We start from the raw sequence: 13,431 nt of genomic DNA, 5'->3' as shown, positions 1-13,431 counted from the left end.
ATTTCATGTAACACTTGAACTAATCTAGAGAGAACCAATCTCATTATCGGGAAACCAATGTTTCCTCTCTTAAACATCACCAATATCTTTTCAAGATTTCACTTTGCTTTGGTTTCACCTTGTGTACTATTTGGCGGGGATAGTGTAGTTTGAGAAATAACACACACTTCTCCTCACAACCACATCGGGGGACAATAATAAATACCGTCCTCATACATTAGTAAATCCTGCTTAATTTGCTTTGTCAGAGAACAAATTCCCCTGGAGGCCATGTTAAATGTGATTCCACCCTTTCCACAGCATCTTTGCCATCACTCTCCATCTCCCACACAGAAAGACAATAACAGACCCAGAGAGAGAGAGAGAGAGAGACAGAGAGACAGAGGGACAGAGAGAGAGAGAGAGATCCCTGGCATCCCCATTGTGACAGAACATGAGTGTACAAATGATTAATTGCACAGAGATACTGGACTGTATTGGCCACTGACCAGCCAGCACAATACTCTTGCCAGGCTAATTGATTTCTGGCAGAAGCTGAGAGCACTAGCCAAATATTAGGGTGAGACAGAACACCACCAAGAACCAGGCCAGTGCACTACCCCGTGGGTCATAGAGCTTCAGTGCCCTTGGCACAGGCATTACAAGTGTGCTTACACACAGACAGACAACCCAAACAGTGGACAGTGCCTGAGGTGAGTGAGCCAGTGAGGACTAATTATGGTAGCTACAGTGCTTTCTACTCAAGACACACACATACAACTCAAGACAGACACACACATGCATGCACACACCGCTCAAGACAGACACACTCTCACACACAAACACAGAAACACACACACACTTTATCAGCAGCAAAAAGTATGAAGGTAATTGGTTGTGATGGTGAGAAATCTTGAGTGCAGGCAGCAGCAGCGGTGGGGGGACGGACGGAGGGACGGAGGGAATGAGGGAACATTTTGTTCTGCCTGTGTGGGCTGTGAACTCTCATATTGTTCTTGGTGTAGCTGGGTGTCATTTATGATTCAAGGGCCTCTGCCTTTGCAGAAGGGAACAGGACGTGGCCATTGTGACATCCCCCTGTGCTCGTTTTTCAAAGAACATCAAATCAAACATGCATGAGCCAGTGACAGGGTAGGCCAGTGCGCACTCCTTCTACTCTCTCCCTCTTCTCTTTCACTCTACTTCTCTCTCCTCTTCTTCTTTTCTGCTCTGCACTCTCTCTCTCCATTCTCCCTCTCTCTCAAGGAAAGGAACTTTTAGAGGCGAAGGCTAGCTGATGATGTCTCAAACTGCACTCACACTGAAGTGAAATCTCTAAGATGAATCAGTGGAACTGGCTGATGTACTTCCTCTCCCTTGCTAAAATGAACTCTCTTGGTGGCTGAGGCTGAGGCTAGCTGATGTTACATACTTCAGTGACACACAGCACCATATGAGTACACATAAAAGTAATAATGCACTTATAAATGCTATTTACACAAATCCTCAAAAAACCTTTTGTAAGGGTTGGGGAGTGGGCAGTGGGCAGTGGGGACGTCTTCCATCCCTCACTGTGGCTGTTTCAGGTTTGATCTAGGCAAGTCCCTCACTGAGAGACAGGTTATAAAGAGACGTTGAGTCTGGTTGATTCTGCAGCTTCTCCTGTCAGTCTGGAGGTGCTGGTAGTCCAGTTGTTAGGCCCTGTGGTGTCAGAAACAGTGTTTGGGCCAGTAACACTTAAGACAAGGTAGCTTTGTATACGTATGTAATAACACTGTTATTAATCTAGTGATGACACATTATAACAACGTAAATTACTCATTACTTTTTAATTAAAGACTGGCTAATGCAGAATCAATAGCCTTTGGAGGAGAGATGATGAGATGAACTGAAATAGTATGAATCCTATAGTGAAAATACAGAAGTCTTTTTCTTTTTTTATCTGCCATTTGCAGATGTTTTCTTTCCCTATAGTTTGGGTAAATACAGAACACTGATGATTCAAGCTTTTACAAACAATAGTGATATGTTCAATAACTGTGAGGCACACAGAGTCAGATACTAAGGCGGGCCTCTGCAGCCCGGGCTGGGAGTGGGTGGGTTAGGCTAGACACCAGAATGCAAGAATCCATGTAATGTGAACAGGAGCCAAGTATTTCACAACACTCCACAGCAGAACACTAACACTTTGGCTAAATGTCAGTTGTCAAAACATTGATTACTTGCTCTGCAGGTTTAAAACATTCATCAGGCAGGCACCATACAGTACTATGACTGTGTCTGGGGAGTATACAGCATACAGTACTATGGTTGGGGAGGAGGGATATGAATAGCCAGGGCAAAAAATGACCAACCGCCACTCGCAAAATGCGGGTAGATTTTGGCATTTGAAGATAGATCTGTAAATTTTACCAGCTTTTCTTAGCTACAACTAATGAATGCATTAAAATAAAGCATAAAAGTCAAACTCAACTACACACGACAGCACGAGATAGAAATGTACATGCGAGCATGAGTCAGAAAACATGTAGGGGAAAATATTTATGGGTTAAGTATTAATTGTATGCCCTGTGAACAGCATGCAGTACTATGGTTGAGACAGAGGGATATGTAAGAGTGGGTTTGAAGCAGAATCAGGGAACATTCTGAAGAGCAACAAGAGAGAGCACATACCAGACATTTAATCTGCTACACTGACTTGCCCAGCATAACCTTCTGTGCAACAGCCTATGCAACTGTTCCAGGGTAACTGTGTGGTAAAATGAAAGGACAGGCATTTACATTCATTTACTGCTGCTAATTCTGAGATCACAGTCAATGAGTATGTATGTATTACAGGGTCATTCCTTTATTCTCCTGGTACAGTGGACACTCTTGTGTAGATCAATATGCAATATGAAGTGTTGCATGTTCTTCACTATTTATAGACAGAGGCCTATGCCTGAGTAGAGGAGGGATAGAGCACCCAGTAGGGGAGGATCAGTGTGTTGGCCCTTCAGAGAATCAGACTCTGACCCTCGACATATCTTGCATGTCATCCCTCCTCTCTCTCACCCATCCGTCCTGTCAATGTCTACTGTCTCTATCCCAATAAAGAAGAAATGCCCTAAAAACATATTTTAAAAATAAATTAAAAATCAGGTTTTAGGAAGGAGAGTAGATGAAGACTAACTCCACTTCACTCACACAACGACCAGGCCAGGCACCCACTAACACAGGCTGGATTCCATCTCCAACATTTGCACATGGTCTCCTTTCCTTGCCCCCTTTCCTACATGAAAGTGGAGGTGAAGACTCCCAGCTTTATCCTGTCTCCTCAGCTGACCAGTGACCAGAATAATACAGGGAATGTGTTACAACATGGTAATTATACACTATACGTAGGCAGGTACACTGCAGGCACAGTGGAACTACGATTAAGTGGGTGCAATTAATCAGTGTTCACTCAGGCTGCATTTTAATATAAATTCTATCTATTTATCATAAATCGAGTTTGGCTCAACAGTGGTAATCAAATGCATAGTCTTGGCATGTTCTCATGTGTAGGCTATTGATATGTTGGCTGTTGATATGTAGGCTGTTGAGGAGTTGCTTAGCCTAAAGCATTCCATTACATTGTGTCCTGCATATTGTGTAAATGACCATTACAATTATTTTGAACTTGATTTGATTTATAATGAATTACAACAATAAGATTCAAGAAATTCAAGATTCAAGATTCTTTATTCGTCACGTGCATACAAGTATACAGTGAAATGCAATAATTACAATTACAAAAATAACTCAAACTAACTTCATTTGCAGGTGATTTGTCAGTCTGATATGTAGGCCTACATAGATGAGTGGGGTGGGATGTCGGATTAAATGCCCTCTTGAACATCTGAAATGACACTGATAGCGTTTCCTCCCTCTAACCTATCGTTGCACAAATTCGAAATCACTGCTTCGCTAGGATGAGAGGATGGGTATTTTCTCCCTCTCTTCACCCGCTCTGTTATTTATTTGTTTCATTTTCGTCCCGCTGTTGGCTGTTCTCTCACCCTTTGGCCGGGTACAGGGTAGCCTAATGAAAGAGAGCCAGTCCTGCTGCCCCGGCTGGCCTCGTCTCCATACGGAGGAATTTAACGGGGAGGTTTCGCCAGAGCCGCCGGAAACATCGCTACGCTATGTCTGTCCCCAATCTCAGCTCCACTGTGTGCCGATTCATAAATGCACTCCAGGTCCGTATCAGCAGTCGCTGCCTATAGCCTACATCAAACGCGCCGATTACAAATAATGTATACACTGTACATCATCTGAGCGGAAGGGAGATACAACTCCTTTACACTGTAGCCAAACATGTGGTAAACTATGGCTTTCTTTCTAATTCCATTTACAACAGGTTGCTTATTTTAGAAAACAGTTGACTCGGGTCAAACATTAGGGACTAATAAGCTAACTGACATAGCGATATCATAAGATGACCAGCCATTATCCGATTTATTTACCAACAATCAAACGGCCATCGCGCGTAACGGAGCCAATACAAACACTATACACCCCTTACACATACACCCTGACCCCCAATGGCTAGCATGGTCCTTCAAGACGCGCACCTCTCACGATGTAGCAGAATATTTCTCTATTAGGCTACTAATCGGCTAAACGCAAACCCACATGCATTTACGCGCAACCATCCACGGGGTAGGCTGCGTGCACACAACTGAAAGATCGATTCAAAGGCTTGAGCACAACAGTAACAAATCAGCTCTTTACAATAAATCACACTAGTTCTGCTGTGATTCTTTGGGTCCTAGGAAGTCACTCTTTAGCAGAGTCAGGTTGGGTCTGTCCAGCGAGATGCGAACCCAGGCAATACAGCATACAGACAAAACCCCGTGTAACGCACAGCGGCGAGGTGTTAATAAATAAGCAACGGAACTTACTTTCAGATAGGACCACGGCAAGGAGAAGAAATCCGCTCTGTTTCCAAATCTCGTGTTTACGATGTTCATTTTCACTTCACAAATATAGCTTACAGAATAAGCGCCCTGCGTTGGTGTGTATGACTGACTGAATCAACTACCGTGGAGCACGACAAGTTGAAGTGTCAAATTACACTGGCTATTCAGTTACCAGAGGAGCCATGCTTCGTGGCTGCTGACAAAATGTGTCCCAGACTCAAGAGGGAGAGACGTAGGAACACGTACGAACACACCGGTTGTGACCCACACAGGCTAGACAGTAATTGAACGGACGGGAGTTCAAATATTTGGCCACACATTATCTGATGAATAGATCTCTTAGAAATTATAATAGATGTCTTTGAAATTATTTAGTCGGTTTAGAATCTATAACATCTGTTATTTTAACGCCGCACAATGTAGACTAATCGGAACGAAAGCCTAAATGTGTAATAACCGTGTATTTGACATGGTTAATAATATTAATAGGCTAATAAGCCTTATATTAGTTGTAATGATAGACATAGTAATAATATAGACATAATAATAGACAAAATAACAATCAATAATGCTAATAATAAAGTAGTGGTTTAAATAGCATGATGACTAGTGTTATTATTATTATTATTATTATTATCATTATTAGCCGATTATTATTGTTATTGTTATTATTATTATTATTATTATTATTATTATTATTATTATTATTATTATTATTATTATTATTATTATCATTACTGTTGTTGTTGTTGTTGTTATCAGTGTCATCATCGTCATTATTGAGCGACATATTCGATATGTTGTACATAATAGCTGTCATATCCGCCGTGGCTACGCCTGCATCTATAGTCCTAGGCCTACATGGTGCTCAGGGACCTAATCGTGTTCCGTATTTTGCGAGTCGCCGGTCTCCGATGGAAGCCTCTGAATAACAAAGACATGTTTGAGAGCAGCGGTGGCTGCAGCGGCAGGCTGGGCTGAGCGGTGACGTCAAGGAACAATGTCTCTCCCGGCCGACACACACGCGGGTGGGCACTTACACACACCACACACACACACACACACACACACACACACACACACACACACACACACACACACACACACAAACCAGGCTTTTCTCAGAGGGAGGGTTGTGCTGTTCCTAAGCTTGAGCAGTGCATCAGACAGAATCACTCAGTCCTCCTCATGCTGCTGGCTCTCTCTCTCGCATCCCTTCATGGCCACAATTTACCAATCTTCTAATGGCTACTTCCAGCATGATAATGCACCATGTCATAGAGCAAAAGTCGTCTCAAACTGGTTTCATGAACATGATAATGAGTTCAGTGTTCTTCAGTAGCCTTCCCAGTGACCGGATCTGAATCCAATAGAACACGATGTGGTAGAACGGAAGATTCACAGCTTGAAAGTGCACCTGAAAAATCTGCAGGAATTGTGTGATGCAATCATATCATCATGGACCAGAATCTCAAAGGAATGTTTCCAACATATTGTGGAATCAATGCCATGAAGAATTGAGGCTGTTTTGAGAGCAAAGGGAGGCCCTAGTATAGTGTTCCTAATAAAGTGTTCGGTGAGTGTATAATGTTCTTTTAAATTGCATGATGATAAATCATGATGATCACCTCATCTCACTGGTTTACCATCCATAAACAAGTGTAAACATGTTGTCCCTGACAAATTATGTAGTGCCCCTCCTTGTGTAAATTGGTGACAATTATTCAAACTTATTTTTTTTTTACGTTTTGTGTATTAATGAGTGAGAGAATAAAAAACAATAGTTTTTTCCTTTGTTGGGAATTAAAGCGTCTATGGACAGATATTGTCAGATAATGGACAGTTTGATAGGGAATTTCTCTGGAGTTGGTGTTGATTCAAATGGTACTTTGAGTTTATATTCCCCCACTGACACACACACACTCACACACACACATAGGATGTGTGCGTGTGTGTGTGTGTGTGTGTGTGTGGGTGCGCGCATGCGTACGTGCATGCTTGTGTGCATGTGTGTGTCCGAGTGTGTGGTTGGGAGAAGTCCTCTTCCACATGGTGAAGTGTATAACACTACTGGGCATGCTCAGTGCAACAGAACAACGTGTTTCAAGGACACACCGGCCTCCTGGTCAGGACAGTTATCCCCCTTGACAGGGATAAATGTTGCCGGTGACATCACCAGCACCGGCAGTCAGTCATTTTTATTTCAGGGGCTGTTTCTTAGAAGGTGATTCATTTAAAAGAGGGTTGAGAGAGAAACAGAGAGAGAGAGAGAGAGAGAGAGAGAGAGAGAGAGAGAGAGAGAGAGAACGAGAGATTGGGGGACGGACAGCGGTCAATGTCGCAACGGTCTTGCTGTAAACTTGTGATCTGCTTTGTCTGTGGTTTATGTGTTTGAAATATGAGGATTTTTGTAATGTGCTTGTGCTTGTTCAAACTAGCAGTGGAGGCTGATGGAGGTAGAAATCTAGTCTTTGACACCATTCCTCATTCCATTCCATGCATTCCAATGAGCCCGTCGTCTAGTTCACTGATATCTACCTCCACCAGCCTCCGCTGATATCCACCTCCACCAGCCTCCACTGATATCTACCTCCACCAGCCTCCACTGATATCTACCTTTACCAGCCTCCACTGATATCTACCTTCACCAGCCTCCACTGATATCTACCTTCACCAGCCTCCTCTGATATCTACCTTCACCAGCCTCCTCTGATATCTACTTTCACCAGCCTCCACTGATATCTACCTTCACCAGCCTCCTCTGTTATCTACCTTCACCAGCCTCCACTGATATCTACCTTCACCAGCCTCCTCTGTTATCTACCTTCACCAGCCTCCACTGATATCTACCTTCACCAGCCTATGTTGCAAACTTGTAAGTCTGTCACCTTGGTAGCATCCATCCTGTTTTTGATCTCAGAGATAAGAGTGTTGACATTTTCAGATACACTTATCCTGATATTCTTGAGGCAAACATAATTTGGTACGAGGACCAAGATGTTGCATTTGGTGGAGGACAGACAGTTATGGATATATGAATTAGTGCCAGAGATGGAATTCCCTACGGTAACCATAGCCTCAAAGCATTGTCTCCAATGATCAAAAGGCACCTTTTCTTGCTCATTGTCATCTACTTTTCACCCGCATACTAACATTAATCTGTTCCGGGTCATTGATCATGTTTTTTGTGAAGTCATGTGACGTCAGGGTTCATGAGTGGTGTCAGGAGTCCGGCTACCAGCCATTCAGCAACACTCTGGAGTTCAAAGCTGGCTAGTTGTCAGAACTCCCTGCGTTCATTGCTAGGCGCACAGCTCCGACTCTCCCAGACACAATATGGCCAGATTGCTGCCAAGAAGACGGATGTATTATAGGTGGGAGGGACTTCAGCTTGACTAGGCTGCGTGTATCATTTCAAAATACACACACAGATTCAAGTGGGTTGAGTGAATGCATCAGCAGAGAACAAAAGAACATGGCTCTGAGTTCAGTGTACTCCCAACAAGGTTAATCCATTGTGTTTAGATGCGCATTGTATTAGCAAGTGAACAAAAAAAATAGATCTGATTGTTGATATTTTGTCCGGTCAGTTTAGAAACAATCATGTTTGTTTTAACCACAAGTTTAGATTTTGAAGAAAAACATAGCTGTAGGCTATATTTCATGGGGAAGACTGACTTCTGCTGGCTTTCCTGGGAGAGAGTGTGCGTGCGTGCGTGCGTGCGTGCGTGCGTTCGTGGGTGCATGCGTGTGTGTGAGAGAGTCTCTGACAGTCGCAGGCGGAGTGATGGATGCTGCTGAGGCTTCATATAGCTATGTGATGGAGAGAAACTTTCAGTTGTGCTGACATCAGCTCTCCCATTCAAACAGAGGTTTGATGACTGTTTACAGCTCCTACCTGCTAGCTATGCTATCCGGCAGACTCCTGTCTCATGCTCCTACACCACAGTGAAATAGCTTAGAGTTTTAGGGAGACAAACAACCTACACTTGAGTTTATTCAAGTGCGTGTGTGTGTCCCGTGTGTGTGTCCGTGTCCGTGTGTCCATGTGTGTGTGTGTATGTGTGTGTCCGTGTGTGTGTGTGTGTGTGTATGTGTGTGTATGTGTATGTGTGTGTGTATGTGTATGTGTGTGTATATGTGTGTGTGTGTGTGTGTGTGTGTCTCTGTGTGTGTGTGTGTGTGTGTGTGTGTGTGTGTGTGTGTGTGTCTGTGTGTGTGTGTGTGTGTCCGTGTGTGTGTGTCCGTGTGTGTGTGTGTCCGTGTCCGTGTGTGTCCGTGTGTGTATGTGTGTGTTTGTGTGTGTGTGTGTGTGTGTGTGTGTGTGTGTGTGTGTGTGTGTGTGTGTGTCTGTGTGTGTGTCCTGAGGGGAGGTGGTGGGTGGCAGGCTAGTGAATGGATCAGCCTCCACAGAGAAAGGCAGAGGAGCGCTTGAAATCAAGACGAGAGAAATCCGGTTGAGTACCCTATTGATTCTCCTCTGAGCTGCGGGAGAGAGAAAGAACTAGAGACAGAGGAAGAGAGACTGAAAACAAAAGCTACTCACTGCCAGGTTTGGGGAGTTGAGACTGCCTTTTAGAGATGTACTCACTCTCTCTCTCTCTCTCTCTGAGTGGTGGCAGATAAAGTAGACAGCCTCTGCCTCATGCTGACTAGCTCGACTGGCTGTGTGGGGAGCGGAGAGGCAATCAATGAGCGCTCACAATAGAGAGCCAGCATCTAGAGAACAGCTCCCTCAGGCCATGGGAAGGAGGTGAAAAAGAGGGGGATAAGGGGGAAAAGAGCAAAGGAGAGGAAGAGGATAATAGAGGCATGGGGGGAGGCTTTGTCGCTTTATGTAACGAGATATGGAAGTACAGGTTGGCAAAAACAAAACAAAACATACAAATCTGAAACTTGGACGGAAGCATCGGATAAGTAATTCCTTAAAATCTATTCTGATCTGACTTGAATAGCCAAGATAACAGATGTTTATCAGTTACATACTTGTTTCTTTATTGTAACCATCCTGTCATTAACTTACTAACTGCCAAATAATTCTGGAACACTCACCAGCCAAGTGTTTTATGTGGTATTTACTTAGCAACAATACTTTGATTGGCTACAAAAGGAAGCAGTATAGAATGTTGACAATTTGGGTGACTTTATTCACCCTCGGCACTAAATGAGTTAAGCCCAGGTTGAGAGCAACAGTGTCACTTTTGCCTGTGTGTTCGGGGTGCTTCTACAGTGATGGTGGTATTTTCTGCAGGTTTCTTCACCCCATTGTGGTTTTGTTGTGTGTTTTCCCATGTGTGCATGCACGCATATGCCTGAGTCTTATTCAAAGCCTTTTTTTTTGTTTACATTATTATGCAACACAGTGTCTGAACCAGAGAGAGAGAGAGAGAGAGAGAGAGAGAGAAAATTATGCTTCATTTTGTAGCCAATCAAAGTATTGTTGCTAGGTAAATACTACATAAAACACTTTTTGAGTCTTCTGGAATTCTTTGGCAGTTAGTGAGTTAATATGTAAGCTGCTCATTCAAAATTAAACATTCCATCGTTCTTGGAGAGTTCTTGGAGGGTTAACAATGTATCACCACACGTTTGTGTTTTGAGTGAAAAAGAGAGGAGATAAAGACATTGTTAAAAAAAGGAGACAAAAAATAAACACATTATTTCCATTATCTAAGCATGTCATATTGGGACTCACTGAATCTGTGACCATAGGCAGCTGTAAAGTGCTTTTCTCTGATTGGCACTTAAGAGGTGAACGAACCAGACAAGCCACCTATGGTAGCGCCTATTCCTCAGCATGACATTCATATAATAGCTCTGGAGCCCAAAACAACTTTGTATTGATCCGCATAACCTTTTAAGTCTATCGATCCCTGCACTCAGTCCAGTTCACTAGAATGCAACAGTGTGGCCATGTTTCAAAGCTTGCTTATGCTAAGCAGTATTCTAAGTAAAAAGGGCCATATTATATCTAGCAGTATAATTTATTTGTTATTTATCTTTATTTGTTTCTATTCTGAGGTGTTCTGAAGTTCAACTGATTTATCTTCTTTCTTATTGCCATGTTTTGTGCTTGAGGAATATATTGTGGGTATGTTGTTTGTTTATTGTTTATGTTTATTTTTCAACCGAGATAAGTATCGAAAACATCTCTCAAGGCTTGAATGGCACTGCACTATTATGTTTGTTGAATGTGCTGCTTTTCATAGAGGAGCTGACTCCCTCATACGCCATGGTTCTCTCATAGTTGTATTGCCCTGTAACAGACTGATCATTGTGACTCATGCTCAGATGCACATTCTTCAAATCCATACAAATGCTACCCATGCCCCTGATCCTTAAACCAATGAAATAGAAAAACTAAATGCCCAGAGTTACTGTATGCCTTTTCTGGGGCAAGCGCCAGCCAATGGTTTTCAAAAAAGTAACATTGACAAACATTCAAAACACTGACACTCAAACTAAAGACAATTGCTTGGAAAGTGTACACCCCCCCCCCCCCACTCCACCCCACCCACAAATAACTCTCTCACTGAACTAACAGCCTTTCTTTTGTGTCTCTAGGTGTTCAGTCAGAATTTTAAAGACAAGCCTCTGAGCGGTGGAGCAGGAGGAGGAGGAGGAGGAGGAGGAGGAGGAGGGTATTGAATCTCCTCCAGAGGAAATAAATAACACCCTTGTCTACGAGTGACCGGCGTTTTCTCCCAGACGTTCAAAGCAGATCGAATTACAGAGGCCCCTGACAGGATCAGACAGGTTGTGTCTGAGGGAGAAATACCTTCCCGCTGCTGCGTATGACATCACCCTGCTGGACAGGAGCTACCAGAGGAAAAACAAGGCACGGTTCACTCACTGAGACCAATGTTCAATGAAAATCAGTATTGTGCATTGTAGCTTTGTAACGTTTTTTTGTGAACAATGTTTTCATGTTTGTGTTTTCCAATAAAGTGTTTTTGTTCATTAGTTCTTTCCCAAATGGCCCCAAACTCAATCTCTGATTGGATCTAGTTTTCAGTCTTGGGAGTCTGTCCATGTTTCATCAGTCCAACCATGTATAGAGCTTCACTTCAGCCATTTAGTAGAGTAGTATGAAAACGCAATAATGGAGTTCATACTTCAGATGGCTGGACTACAGAGTTCGCTAAGGGTGTAATGATTCAATAACACACACACACACACAAACACACACAAGCGCGCGCACACACACACACACACACACACACACACACACACAAACACACACACACACACACACAGGACAAAAGCACAACACAGAGGTAGAGCTGAGCCTATGATGAGCACCATGTCGTGTGTGTGTGTGTGTGTGTGTGTGTGTGTGTGTGTGTGTGTGTGTGTGTATGTGTGTGTGTGTGTGTTCCTAACCGGGGGGGGCCTCTGGATGTGAGACAAACATTAACTATGAGAGAGTAGCTTGTTGCTCACCACTTGCAACAGGGTGCATTTCAATGATCGAAAGTAGCTTCCTCCCCTCATGTCCTTTCCCGGATCAGCATGGATCACGAAACACAGCAACCATTGCAGTTTTTCATATCGGTGTAGACAGTTAGAAAGAAAGCGTAGGAGGAGAGGAAGACATTTTAGACTATTGAGATACAGCAGAGCTATTCATTATGATGCCACAGAGGATACTGCCACCTGCTGGTTGTGTAGGAGCAGTGCTTTGGGGGTCAGAGGGGTATTTATATGCGGTACGTCTCAATATATGCGGTACATCTCACTCCTGTTACCATCACCTTCAGTGACAAAGGAAATTCCTTCACGTGTTAGTGTTTTCAGAACAGTAAACATTAATGCAGCCATGGGGACCCATTGGTCAATAGGGTTCTCATGGAGACCAATCTCACTGACTAGAGAGTGGATTGATCCCCGTTCTGCAAGATGCACTGCAGGTTACTGTAGTCTGTCACATAATGCAACAGAAAGCACAAACAGAGTGGTGAACTCTGTGCGTGCGTGGGTGCGCTTGTGTGTGCATCTATCTGTCCAGTGATGCCTAAGAGAACAATCTATTAAACGAGAGAGAGAGAGAGTAATAGAGGGAAGGGGAGTTAGAGGGATGGAAGGAGATGGAGAGAAAACGAGAGGAAGGAAGAGAGGGTAAGAAGGGGTCTGTGGCAGGTATTGAGCAGTTTGATTCAGGAGGTATTCTGTGAGGCAGAGGCATTGGCCTAATCTCAACCCCATCTAACTCCACTGCCAGTCTTTCCCAGGTCACTGTTGTAGAGGGGAATACATTCACAAAGACCTGATTTACCTTTCATGAAAGGTGTACACTACTGTATGTATTTGTCAGAATATGAATATAATTAATGTGTGATAGACATGAAGGTAAATGGAAGTGAATTTATCGTCACCTCTTCAGCTGAATGCCCTATTTGACAAATTTCCGTCTAAAAACCAGACCCAAACTAAACAGCTTATAACATTAAAAATGTGATGATCAGATGCAAAAGCAGGATGCCATTTGATAGGTTGAACCTTGAAGTTG

At 43.3% G+C, this 13,431-nt stretch overlaps 1 protein-coding gene across 1 annotated transcript in view; it reads right to left on the bottom strand.

Moving 5' to 3' along the window:
* The window catches only part of LOC310822882 (zinc finger MIZ domain-containing protein 1-like), a 127,744-nt gene extending 122,731 nt beyond the window's left edge, over positions 1–5,013 (bottom strand). The window contains exon 1 of the mRNA XM_083695441.1: positions 4,905–5,013. The gene's annotated coding sequence lies outside the window, so the exon portion shown is untranslated. The remainder of the gene's footprint in view (positions 1–4,904) is intronic.
* Between the last annotated feature and the right edge of the window lie 8,418 nt (positions 5,014–13,431).

The sequence above is a fragment of the Argentina silus genome (assembly GCF_951799395.1).
Source record: "Argentina silus genome assembly, chromosome: X".
NCBI classification, from domain to species: domain Eukaryota; kingdom Metazoa; phylum Chordata; class Actinopteri; order Argentiniformes; family Argentinidae; genus Argentina; species Argentina silus.
This window is presented reverse-complemented; position numbering and strand designations above follow the sequence as displayed.